Here is an 11254-nt window from a genome sequence, read left to right as displayed (position 1 = left end):
CCCACTGCCCCACACTGTATGTAGGACTCTGCCACAAGCCCCAAGGCTACTGCAGCAGCTGATGACTTCAGAGCTGTTTTTTGTTTGTTTGTTTTTTTGAAGAGCCAGGAGCTGAGACCAGGTTGGGCAGCTCACGATGAGGCTGGGAGAATGGGCAGGGGTCCATGGCAGAGCACCCATGCAGCATGGGGCAGTGGGGATCACCACCCCCTACCTGGCAGCAGCCGGTGAGTGGGGGCTTTTTTATTTTTTAAGAGCCAGGAGCTGGGGCCAGGTGGGGCAGCCATGGTGGGTGAGGGCTGGGAGAGCAGGCAGGGGTCAGGGGGCACTCAGGTGGGCTGGGGGAGCAGGCAGGGGTCCCCCCATGGTCCTCTTCCCCCTCCTCCAGCCCCTGCTCCCCCACCCCCTACTTACCAGCACAGAGTCTGGGTCCAGCTCCCTGCGGCAGCGAGCGGGGACTGCCCAAATCTCCTAAGCTCTCTGAATCTTTTCTGAATCAATTCAGAGAGCTTCGAATCGATTCTGACCTTTTTATTGGTCTCCCGATTCAATTCAGATTAGGAGATTCGGCCTCTGAATCAGGCTGAATCTCCTCTGAATCAAACCATCACCCAAAGCTTTGCAAAGCCCTACTGTTTGCTTAGCCACTAGGTGATTGGGGAGCCAGTTTCCATTAAGCAAATGGCTACTCCAGATTAAATGGAGTACAGGAGCAGTTACATGGCCAGTACACCAGTTTCACTCATGTCAGCATACAGAGAATCCTCACTTTCTGAGGGGTAAATTTGCCTATGTGTAGCATGACTTACGCTGGTGTAACACTGTATTAAATGTAGTGTGGGTGCACATTCTGAAAGGTCTTATTTGTTTAGTTTAATGAAATGAAGGTCAAGAGGAAATCAGAGGAAGATTTCTAAACAGCTAGGGAATAAGGATTTGCAACTGTCTTTCAATAAGAAGAGTAGGAGAAAGGAAGCCAAGTAGTTTTCAGATAGTTTTGATCAGTTTATGAAAGACTATATGAAACAGTTGCCTCCGATACCAGGGAACTGAACTCAATGACCCAAGAGTGGCCCTCTGGTCCTAGGTTCCTAAGATGGTAAAGTTGTCTGTTTAGATTAATCATTTCATCAGAAAAATCACTGAAATGACCTACAGGCTTCAGGCAGACAAGGTTCCTTGGGTGAATTTGAGATCTTTTATTAGACCAACCCAAATGGGTTGGTCTAATAAAAGATCTCAAATTCACCCAAGGGACCTTGTCTGCCTATATCCTTAGACCACCTGGAGCAGATTTTCTCAAGGCTACAAACAGCCAAAATAATAGTTTCTGAAGCCTGTAGCAGGGGTTTAGGTTGTAGCCGTGTTGGTCTAAGGCTTCAGGCAGACAAGGTTCCTTGGGTGAATTTGAGATCTTTTATTAGACCAACCCAAATGGGTTGGTCTAATAAAAGATCTCAAATTCACCCAAGGGACCTTGTCTGCCTATATCCTTAGACCAACACGGCTACAACCTAAACCCCTGCTACAGGCTTCAGAAACTATTATTTTGGCTGTTTGTAGCCTTGAGAAAATCTGCTCCAGGTTGTTTCAATCTTGGATTTAAATAACTACAGACAAAGCATTATACTGTATGCTGCCATACGGTACTTAAAGCAATATGCCTTCTCTTTGGAGGCTTGTCTGGCTAGGGCAAGGCTGGTTTAACAAGCTATACAGTAGCATATGTTACAGAAATTGATTTCCTGTCCTGATATTTTTGTGTGCACTGAGAGAATTTCATACTAGGGGAGACAGTCAAATGCATTCAGTGGGATCACAGCCATTTTCTAAATTACCAGCTATAGCAAAGAGAATGGTTAGGAGGACAGAATGTTCATATTCACACACACACACACTTTGAGTCTTCCAGGGGTCAAAGCTTGCAGAAGAAGTTGCTTAGGCTTAAAGTAGAAGATCCTCAGTTAGTATAGTCATAACTCCACTGTAATATTTTGCTCTGACTCTAGTAGGGCTACAATGACTTACACCACCTGAGGATCTGCTCCCAAATACTTCGGCTCCCTAGAATCACATTCAGATGGGAACAGCACAGCCCTCCAGCCCACCAAGAGCTTATTTCTATTTACTGTTTACATTATAGTAATGTCTCAAAGACCCATCCACTTGGCCCCATTAAACCAAGTGATGTGCCAGCATAGTGAACCTTGGTCCAATAGACAAACTGAATTCAGAAGATCTTTCAGGCAAGACCTTAATTACAGACCTACCTGCTCAGTGTAGACACTGAAAACCCCTTGCTTGTCACTAAGAAGCATGTTCTCACCAGAACCTCCCTTTCTTCTCAAGAATCTCTTGGGCCATATAGCATCTGCTGGGCCTTCTCCCCAGAGGTGACTGTAGTTCTGTGCGTCTCTGTATTGGTCAAGTGTTTGGAAGCCTTTGGGGTTGAAAAGCCTAATACAAAGATACAGGAAGCCTAGAATACAAAGCAACATCAACCCATTCACCTTTACACTTTTTTCTTGTTGTGTGCACTAATGGAAGACATTTGTATTTTAACCTTTTCCTGAAGCAGGCTGTATAATCAGATTTGTTCTGGAACCAAGTTAAAACCTGCTGTCTGCCTATGATAAAGCAACCAGTCCAATTGAATTTTCTGGGACCATATAAAAATTTTGAGTCTGCCCTCAAGGACCTCCTGCAACAGAAATTTTGCCCTGAATTTGAAAAATTAGCCTTAGCCCAGTGCCCCATGGCATTTGGTTTCAGCTAAGAAGAGGTAGCCAAAGCTGCCTGGTGCTTTGTGAACACAGCTATACTGCTTCCAGTTTGGGAGGTAACCCTTCCTCCCAAGCCAAAAACAATATAGCTGCAATGCAGTGCTGCCCTACCTCTCCAGAACCAGAACCAGAAATGGGGTTCATTGTTTTCTTGTTCTGGAGGTCTGTAGACTGTCTGGAGCCAAGTACTGCATTTTGTTCCCTGAAGACTGGTCTATTTAGTTTATAATTGTGCACATTCACCCGCTTTTTTAATGCCTTCAGAAGCAATTTGTGGAAGAGACCTGACTCCAGACCCAGGCATCTTGGAAAATGACTACCATCCAGGTGCTGGCACCCAGCAGGACCAGATCTCATCATGCAGTAACTCCCCAAAGCACAAGAAAACATGAACACATGTTCAGACAAACATATACATGTGAAATACAGCAAAAAAAAAAATTGTAAGCACTAAAACACAGTTCAAAACCTCTCCCCCACCAACCCCCAATCTCCAATTCCTTCTCTATCCTTCAGTAAAACAAAATGCAGACGATGTTTTCAGGGATGGAAAAGTCAAGTCACCTTGAACAAGCAGGAGTGGGTGGATCAGTAACAAGCTGAAAGCCACGTGTCAGAACCTCAGCTGGTGGAAATTGTCATCACTACTGGGAGCAGTGACAATTTACACCAGCTGACGATCTGCCTTAGTGGAACAGCTGCCTCCACATTACAGAAGCCTGAGTCTCTTCAGCCCTACAGCCTAGGCAGAGTGGGTGTAAAATGCTGCTCTTCTGATCTAGTATAATATAACATCCACTTTGCATCCCTGGAAATGACTGCATGAAATCCAGGGCAACAGGATTTCAAGCCCAAAGGAATTTAAAAATTTAGTACACAGAAACCACAGGTGCAGCTGTTACACATGCAGAATGAGAAGCAGTGCTGGTGGGGAAACATCTTTGACCCAAGCACAAATATTTGAGATAGGCTTACATAGAATGATAGAATGTGTATTTTATACACGGGGTTGGTTCTATTTATACTAATTTCAGTAGAAGTAAAAGTAGGCTCTGGGTATAAGTATTTTCAGTCTCTCACTTTCAAAATGTATTCAAGTGGTAAACTCTCTTTAAACATTATCCTTCCTAGTTTTTAAATTGCAAAATATCTTCAAATTCAATGAAAGTGCTGTCAGTAGAAGGTAGCCACATTTTAGACATGAAAATTTCCATGACTTTAACTTATTCTTACCTGTTAATATAATTCTAGAAAATCTAAGACAGTGGGCTGATCTACAGCCATACATAATCAGGAAAATGGTCTTCCCATTCTGAAAAATATTTTCTAAGATTTCCAAAAAATATATTGGAACTGAAAATAAGAACAATATTTCTTAGATTCAAATGAAAGGTTTAGTTACCATGATTTCAAAACATTTCTTTTTCCATATTTTAATATTTTTGTTTTACCATAGTTTCCTTATGTTTTAAAAGCAAAATGTATTTTGAACTGCAGAATAAGAGTTTTTCATTTTGAAAATGCCTACTAGACCCTGGGAACTTTGACAGTTTCAAGCCTATTTTTTCCAAATTTTTATCAAGTAAAAAAAAAAAATCAAAACTGGACTTTTCCTGAAAAAAGGTTTGCTTTGACAAATTAATATTTCTCAACAACAAAATAATTCAGCAAAAATATTCCCAATCAACTCCCTCATATATCGTGTATGCACACATACCACACACACACTTACATGTATGAATTACATGTACACACATATGTATGATATATGCATGTATACATATATCATTTTCCCACCTATCACCAATATGGAGATGATAAGTACCACATTTACTTGATTCCAAGATGAGGTTTTTTTATCTCAATTGGCATGGGGGAAAAGCCCCTAGTCTTACAATCACATACAAGGAAACCTCACTAAATACATTGCCTATCATTAAATTGCTGCCAAAAGCAGTGTGCGCTCAGGAATGGAAACCAAATACAAAGCTGATTAAATGCAGCCAACACTGAGCATGACAATAAAATACACAGCCCACATTGGGCAAATATGCTGATGGGAACCTTTTTGTTTTGGCAGGCACCCTGTATACAAGCCCCAGGAAGCCTGGAAGCCTTGGAGTTTGAATGCTTTTTGTCTTTAAATATGTCTCTCTATATAAATAGATACATATATATACCTCTACTTTAACAGCCCTGTCACGTGACTGGTTGGGTTCACTTGATGGTCCCTACCCCATATACATTGTTACACCATCCACTTCCCATTACAATAACTGCACCTCTGATCCATCTATCTCCCCCTCCCCTTCTCACCCCCTGCCCCCACCCCTCCTGTTCCCTTCCCCAGCCCTTAGTCAGTGTTGACTTCATCATCTTATCCCCCTGCTCTGGGTTGCAGAGATCTTCTCATGACCTACCAGGAAGTGGGTCAGGGAGGGGAAGAGCTGCCCCTGGGCTTCCAGCTGTTGCTCTTCACAGCAGTGGTTCTCAAGCTTTTTTGTACCAGGACCCATTTGTAAACATCGTTGGCCAGTCCAGACCCAGTGCCCCTCACTCAGGCCCCAGGTCCCTGGTGTATGGGGCAAGGGGTGGGTGTGTGGGGCAGGAGAGGGGTGTGTGGGGCATGGGGTGCCCCAAGTAGCCCCTTGTAGGCTGCAACTCTACCAGCCTGCAAGGGAAAAGCCATAGTTTCTCCCATTTTTCTTCTTTAAAGGAGAATTCATATTTAAAGCTTGTTGATCCATTTTTTAAGTTTGTCCATGACCTGTTCATATATTCTTGCAACCCACTTTGAGAAACACTGCTTGACAGAGCCGTTCGAGTATAGCTTCTTTGAGATGGCATAGGCAACTTCTCTGAAGTTCATGGCCAGATGGGAGGTGGGGGGCAAGCAACACAGGTGTGATAAACCAGGGAGCAGAAAGAACAGGAGACTGGGCAGGGAAAAGGGGCTGGAGTGGCACCTAGGGAGAGTGTGGGGCTAATTTGTGCCCTGCCTGTCAAAAATGTTCACCCTCAGCATCTTGGATTACAGCTGTCCAACTTTCAAGTCTCTGGGGGCTGCACCAGTGTGGGGCGCATGCTGCTCAGGCTGTGTCAGGGCAAGCCACTGGGCCCCCCGGATGCCCCCTGGTGATGCACTGCGCACCTGTGCTGGCACCCTCCCCTCCCCCTGACACCATTGTACCTATACTGCCCACTCCTTTTCCCCCCAGCACTGCAACATGTATGTGCATCCTCTGTAAGATGTGCTGCACTGCCCCACAGGATGAGGGACAGGTGCCTGGTGTTTCCCACCTGCATTGCAGCCAGAGCAATAGAAGAAGCTGTGGCTGAGCAGGAGCCTGGCATCCACAACCCAACACTTTGTGGCCCAGCAGGTCGCCAGCTGAAAAGCAATGGCTTAGCTCATCCCTGACCAGATCAACCTCTTCTTGAAAACCTCCAATGATGGAGATTCCACAGCTTCCTAATTCTACTGCTTTGTTGTTCTAACAGGGAAGAATTTTTTCCCGGTATCTAGTCTAAAACCTATCTTGCTGCAACTTCAGTCCGTTGGTACGCATCCTGCTCTCTGCAGGTGTTCTCCTTCTTCCTTATGGCTGCCCTTCAGATATTTGAATATTGTTGTCATGTCCCCTCTTAATTGGCTTTTCTACAAGCTGATCTTGAGACTGAGGCCTCAACAGTAGGTGCAAAAGGGATGAGCTCAGAACAGTTTTACTGACATTTCTGTGTTGGAACATACCTATGGGCTCATGTGGACAAGATAAAATGTGCTTGAACCCCACTCGCTTGCTTTGTAGCCACGTAAATAATAGGGCTGTGCGAAATTGCACCATTCCATTTCAACTTGCATTTTGACGGAACAGCATTTCGTTTCAAATTTCATTTCGATTCAAAACTGCTGTTCCGTTTTTTTCATCGAAACAGTTTTGCTGTTCTGACGCTGTTTCAACGTTTCACCCATAGGTTATAATGGGGAAGCTTGAAACAGCCTATACCTTTGTCATTTCTGGCCTGATTTGGATGAAGCTTGCAGAAATGGTAGCCCCTTCTGAGGGCATGAAGCCTGCTCAGTTTCATGGAAATAGGTGCAGGGGTTTCTGGGAAACTGCACCTCAAAGTCTTGAAAGCAAAACTCACATCACGTGTATGTGTTAAGTGGGGCCAAAACTGCAGGGATGGTAGCCCCTGCTGAGACCACAAAGCCTGCCAAGTTTCAAGGAGATGGGTGCAGGGGTTTGGGGTAAACTATACCTCAAGCTGCAGACAAGCAAAAGTCATGAAATGGCTGACACTGCGTGTATTAAGGCACAGCAGGGTGAAAGCTGCAGGCATGCTAGCCCCTGCTGAGGCCATGAAGCCTGCCAGTTTTGAAGGAGATCGGTGCAGGGGTGCTGGGGCCCTGCACCTCTATCTGCTGACAGGCAAAACTCGTGTCATAGGTGTTTGTGGGACACGGTGGGAGGGGGAAACTACTGCAGGCCTGGATGCTAGACCCTTCTGTGGCCACAAAGCCTGTCAGCTGTTAAGGAGATAGGTGCAGGGGGGCTCTGGGGCCCTGCGCCCTTAGCTACTGACAGGCAAAACTCGTGACATGGGTGTTTGTGGAACTGGTGCCTCTCATCAGGCAGCAGGACTGAAGATTGCCCACCACTTCTTATTTTAGTTTCTGTGTCCCTACAGGCAAGCACAGCTTGAGCTTCAAAACTTGAAATGTTTTGAAAATTTCTAAACGTTTCGACTTGCCTCTTTTCATTTTGAAGCTCTCTGTTTTGTTTCGATTTCACTGTTTCGAGCTCAAAATGAGTTGAAACAGTGTTGAAACAAAAGTGCCGGTGAAATTTCACACAACCCTAGTAAACAAGCCTTCCTAGTCTAGTAACAGTGCCTCTGAATGGCAGACTCTCTCAGCCACTTTACTTCTTCAGCTAGTGCTGCTGTTAAACAGCAGTTTCCTGCTGTGACAGCCGCAAGCTTTGAACATCCAAGGTCCGCCCCTGAATTTCACCCAGCACTTGCTGGCATACTTGATACCTGCTTTCTACAAAAAATACAATCATCAAATACAATCCTGCCTAGTGCAGGGGGGCTGGACCCAATGATCTTGCAAGGTCTCTTCCAGCCTTTACAGTCTATGAATCTATGAATCATTTTCTCACCCATCATCCTTGTCACTCTCTCCCTCTTTAATGCTGTCCTTATCTTCTTTCTTCTTGTTGTTGACATCGTCTTTGGGAGTCTTGCTCTTGAACAGTCTGTGCCAGTCTCCTCTCTTCCATATGATTTGCACCATCTAATCCCTGTCATCTTCTACTTTTTGCAGTACAACTGCATCTCACTCAGTCCATCCTGGCACAACCTTTGACTGAGAGGCTTGTGTGCCATTACACAAATAAGTTCCTGGTTGTCCACAGGGCCTTCCTGAAGCAGATGAACTGGTCAAAAGGGGCTATCAGGATCCTTTGCTGCCTGGTTAGGTGTCCAAACAGCTCCACCTCTGGTCAGGGTCTTGACCCATCACCATGTTGAGAAGTAAGATTATTCTCCTCCACACCTTGCCAGTGTATGGGCAGTACCAGAGAAAGTGGTTGATTGTTTCTTCCTTCCATGGGCAAGTTTGCCTGGACCAGTCCAGTGGACCTTTCTGCCCCTCTCTGTTTCTCAGTGCTCGCATGGGAAGTGCCCAGTGGGCTACCTGCCAGTTCAAATCCCTGCGTTCCTTCTGCAGGTCCTTGTGGAAGATTTATTCCCACATGGCCTTGCTGCTGCGGTCTATGATCAACTTTCTGTCATTTGATTTTACTACCTCCTGTATTTTACGATGGTTTTTCAGGATTCTTGGGCCTTCTTTTTGTATCTTGTATCTGCTCTGGAACTGTTCCAGGACCTTGTAGAACAGGGGCGGGCAATTATTTGGGCTGGAGATTCATTTAAGGAGTTTTGGTGAGCTGTTGAGGGCTGACAGCAGAGGTGCTGACCTGGCCTTGGACCACTGTCATGGCTGTTTAACCACCCAGCGCAGCACAGGGAGGGTTGGGGAAGCTGGGGAGATGCCAATAAATCTTATCTAGCCCCATCTGCCTTGCACTCACAGCTGAGGGCACCAGATGGAGTGGGTGGGTGGAGTCTCTTGGAAACCAGCCCAGGACCTCTGTGGGCAGGGTGCATTCAGCTGGGCAAATGGGATGGGGCCAGGAGCAGGCAGGGAGCAGTGTTCAGGAACAAGATAAGCAAACAGGGTCAGGATTGCAGTAACATCAGGGGGCTAGGGCCTGGGGCAGAATCAAGATCTACTGCCCACATCTCTGCAATGGGCACAGGTTCCATGGGCAGGGGCAGGCCAAATATCCCACCAACGGAGATGTGCAAGGAGCAGATTGAGGCTCTGCCTCAGACCCCAACCCCGCACTGTCACCACCTCGCAATCCCGGCGCCAGCATTGCCCCTGCCCACCCTGCTTCCTGACCCCACTCTCTGCCCACCAGTGGCCCCATCCCATCTGCCCAGCTGAGCATGCCCTGCCTGTGGGGGTCCCAGGCTGGTCTCCATGGAGACCCCACCCACCCACCTTCTCTTTCCAGAGTCCCCAGCAGTGGGTGCAGGGTAGACAGGCTAAGGTGCCCAAGCAGTAGGGCCAGGTCCAGCAGCAGAGGCAGCAGAGACAGTGGCATCGGCATCTGGAGTATGAGGGTAATAGTGAGCCATTGCTGCAGAGGCTACCAGGAAGCCAAGTCTGGCAGCCACCCTGCCCCACTGCCAAGCCACCTGGCCCCACGGACTACAGCTCCTGGCATGCTCAGGGATAGGGTAGGCTGCACTCCAGGTGGCACCTCCACACCTGTGGGTGGTGGAATCAGCTACACATCCAGAGCCCAGGCTTCCCCCCATGCCTGGGTCAGGCAGGGCTGAGGGACCCACTGTGGGCTGGATGGAATCACTTGGCAGGCCAGATCCAGCCCATGGGCCCTATTTTGCCTACCCCTGTTGTAGAACCATGGTGGTTCCCAGGTCCATGGGTGCATGTTGAGCGGCATGTACACCACCTCCCCCACCCCAGCATTGTAGCAGATTCCCTGCTAAATATTTCACAAAGCAGGCTGTTTTGGAGTCTGCCCCAGCTGCCAGGTTGCAGATCTGGTTTGTGTACTTGGCTCAAAGGAATAGCCAGATGTCCGGCATTCTTTGGCCCCCAGTCTTTGTCTTATACAACGTGGTCCTTGCAGCCTTCTCCCATCTGGTGCCCCAGAAGGAAACACACGTGGTCCTTTGGATTCTACAGATGATTTGCTCTGAGGTGGGGAAGACCACTGCAGGGTACAGAAGCACTGGTAGCAACACCACCCTCAAGTGCCAGGCACTACCCCATAGACAGGAGGTGCAAGTTCCACAGTGCTAGTTTCTATTTGACTGAAGTCTCAGACTTTTCCCAAGTTTTCTGTCCTTTCAGCTCTGGGTTGAAAACCACCTCAAGGATCTTCACCTCCTTGTCTTGCTTCCCCAAGGGAAGACAGGTCTCCAAGTTTGCCCAATGACAGGAAGGTGCTCTTGGCCATGCTGAGCTTGGCCTCTGTTGCTGCTCCGTACACCTGGGTGTGTTGCAGCATATTTTCTATCGACCACTTGACTCTGCATAGGATGTTGAGGTCATCCATGTAGGTCAGGACTCTCAGTTCTTCTCTACTGCCCCTGGGGATCTCCATGCCACAGATCCCAGGGTCTTGCCTAAGCTACTGGGCTAGTGGTTCCACCAGGTAAATGGAAAGGATTGGGGAGAAAAGGAATTCCAGCAAGATGACTACCTCCATCATGATCAGAGTAGTCAGGCACCCATTCACCAGCACCCTGTTGGTCAGGTTGGTGTACAGCATCCTTATTCCGGTGATGCTGGTTGGGGCAACCCCTACCTTCTTCAGCATCTTGAAGAGGAATCAGTGTCATAGCATGTCAAAAGCCTTCTGTAGGTTGAGATTCAGCACTGCAATGTCCAGTTCCCTCTTTCATTGATACCACAACATGTCCCACAGCTGCAGCACGGCATTGTGGATCTGCTGTGCTGGCACCATGCACACCTGGTCCTTGTGGATCACCATATCTATGGCAGATTTAAGGGCACTTGGCCAAGATTTGGCCCAGCAGTTTATAATTGAAGTTCAGGAGTGTTATGGGTCTTCCAGGTCTTCACATGCTCTCTTGGCTCCTTCTTATAAAGAAGGGTCATGAGGCTCTGGTCCATTCCCACCCCCAGGTGGTCCTCCGACAGTTGGTCTCTAAAGACTTCCAGCTGGTCAGGGCCCACCTGGTCCCAGAAGGTGACACAGAACTCCTTGGGCAAGCCATCTGCCCAGGAGTCTTACCACTCTTGAAACTGTGGAGGGTTTTATCAGTCTCTTCCAGTGTCCTCCACTAATTTCTGCCTTTTCTCCTCCTGTAATTATATGCTTTAGGACCTGGGTGAGCTCCTG

The sequence above is a fragment of the Alligator sinensis genome, unplaced genomic scaffold, assembly GCF_000455745.1.
Source record: "Alligator sinensis unplaced genomic scaffold, ASM45574v1 scaffold327_1, whole genome shotgun sequence".
Taxonomy (NCBI): Eukaryota; Metazoa; Chordata; order Crocodylia; family Alligatoridae; genus Alligator; species Alligator sinensis.
The sequence above is the reverse complement of the archived record's forward strand: the minus strand, read 5'-3'. Positions refer to the sequence as shown.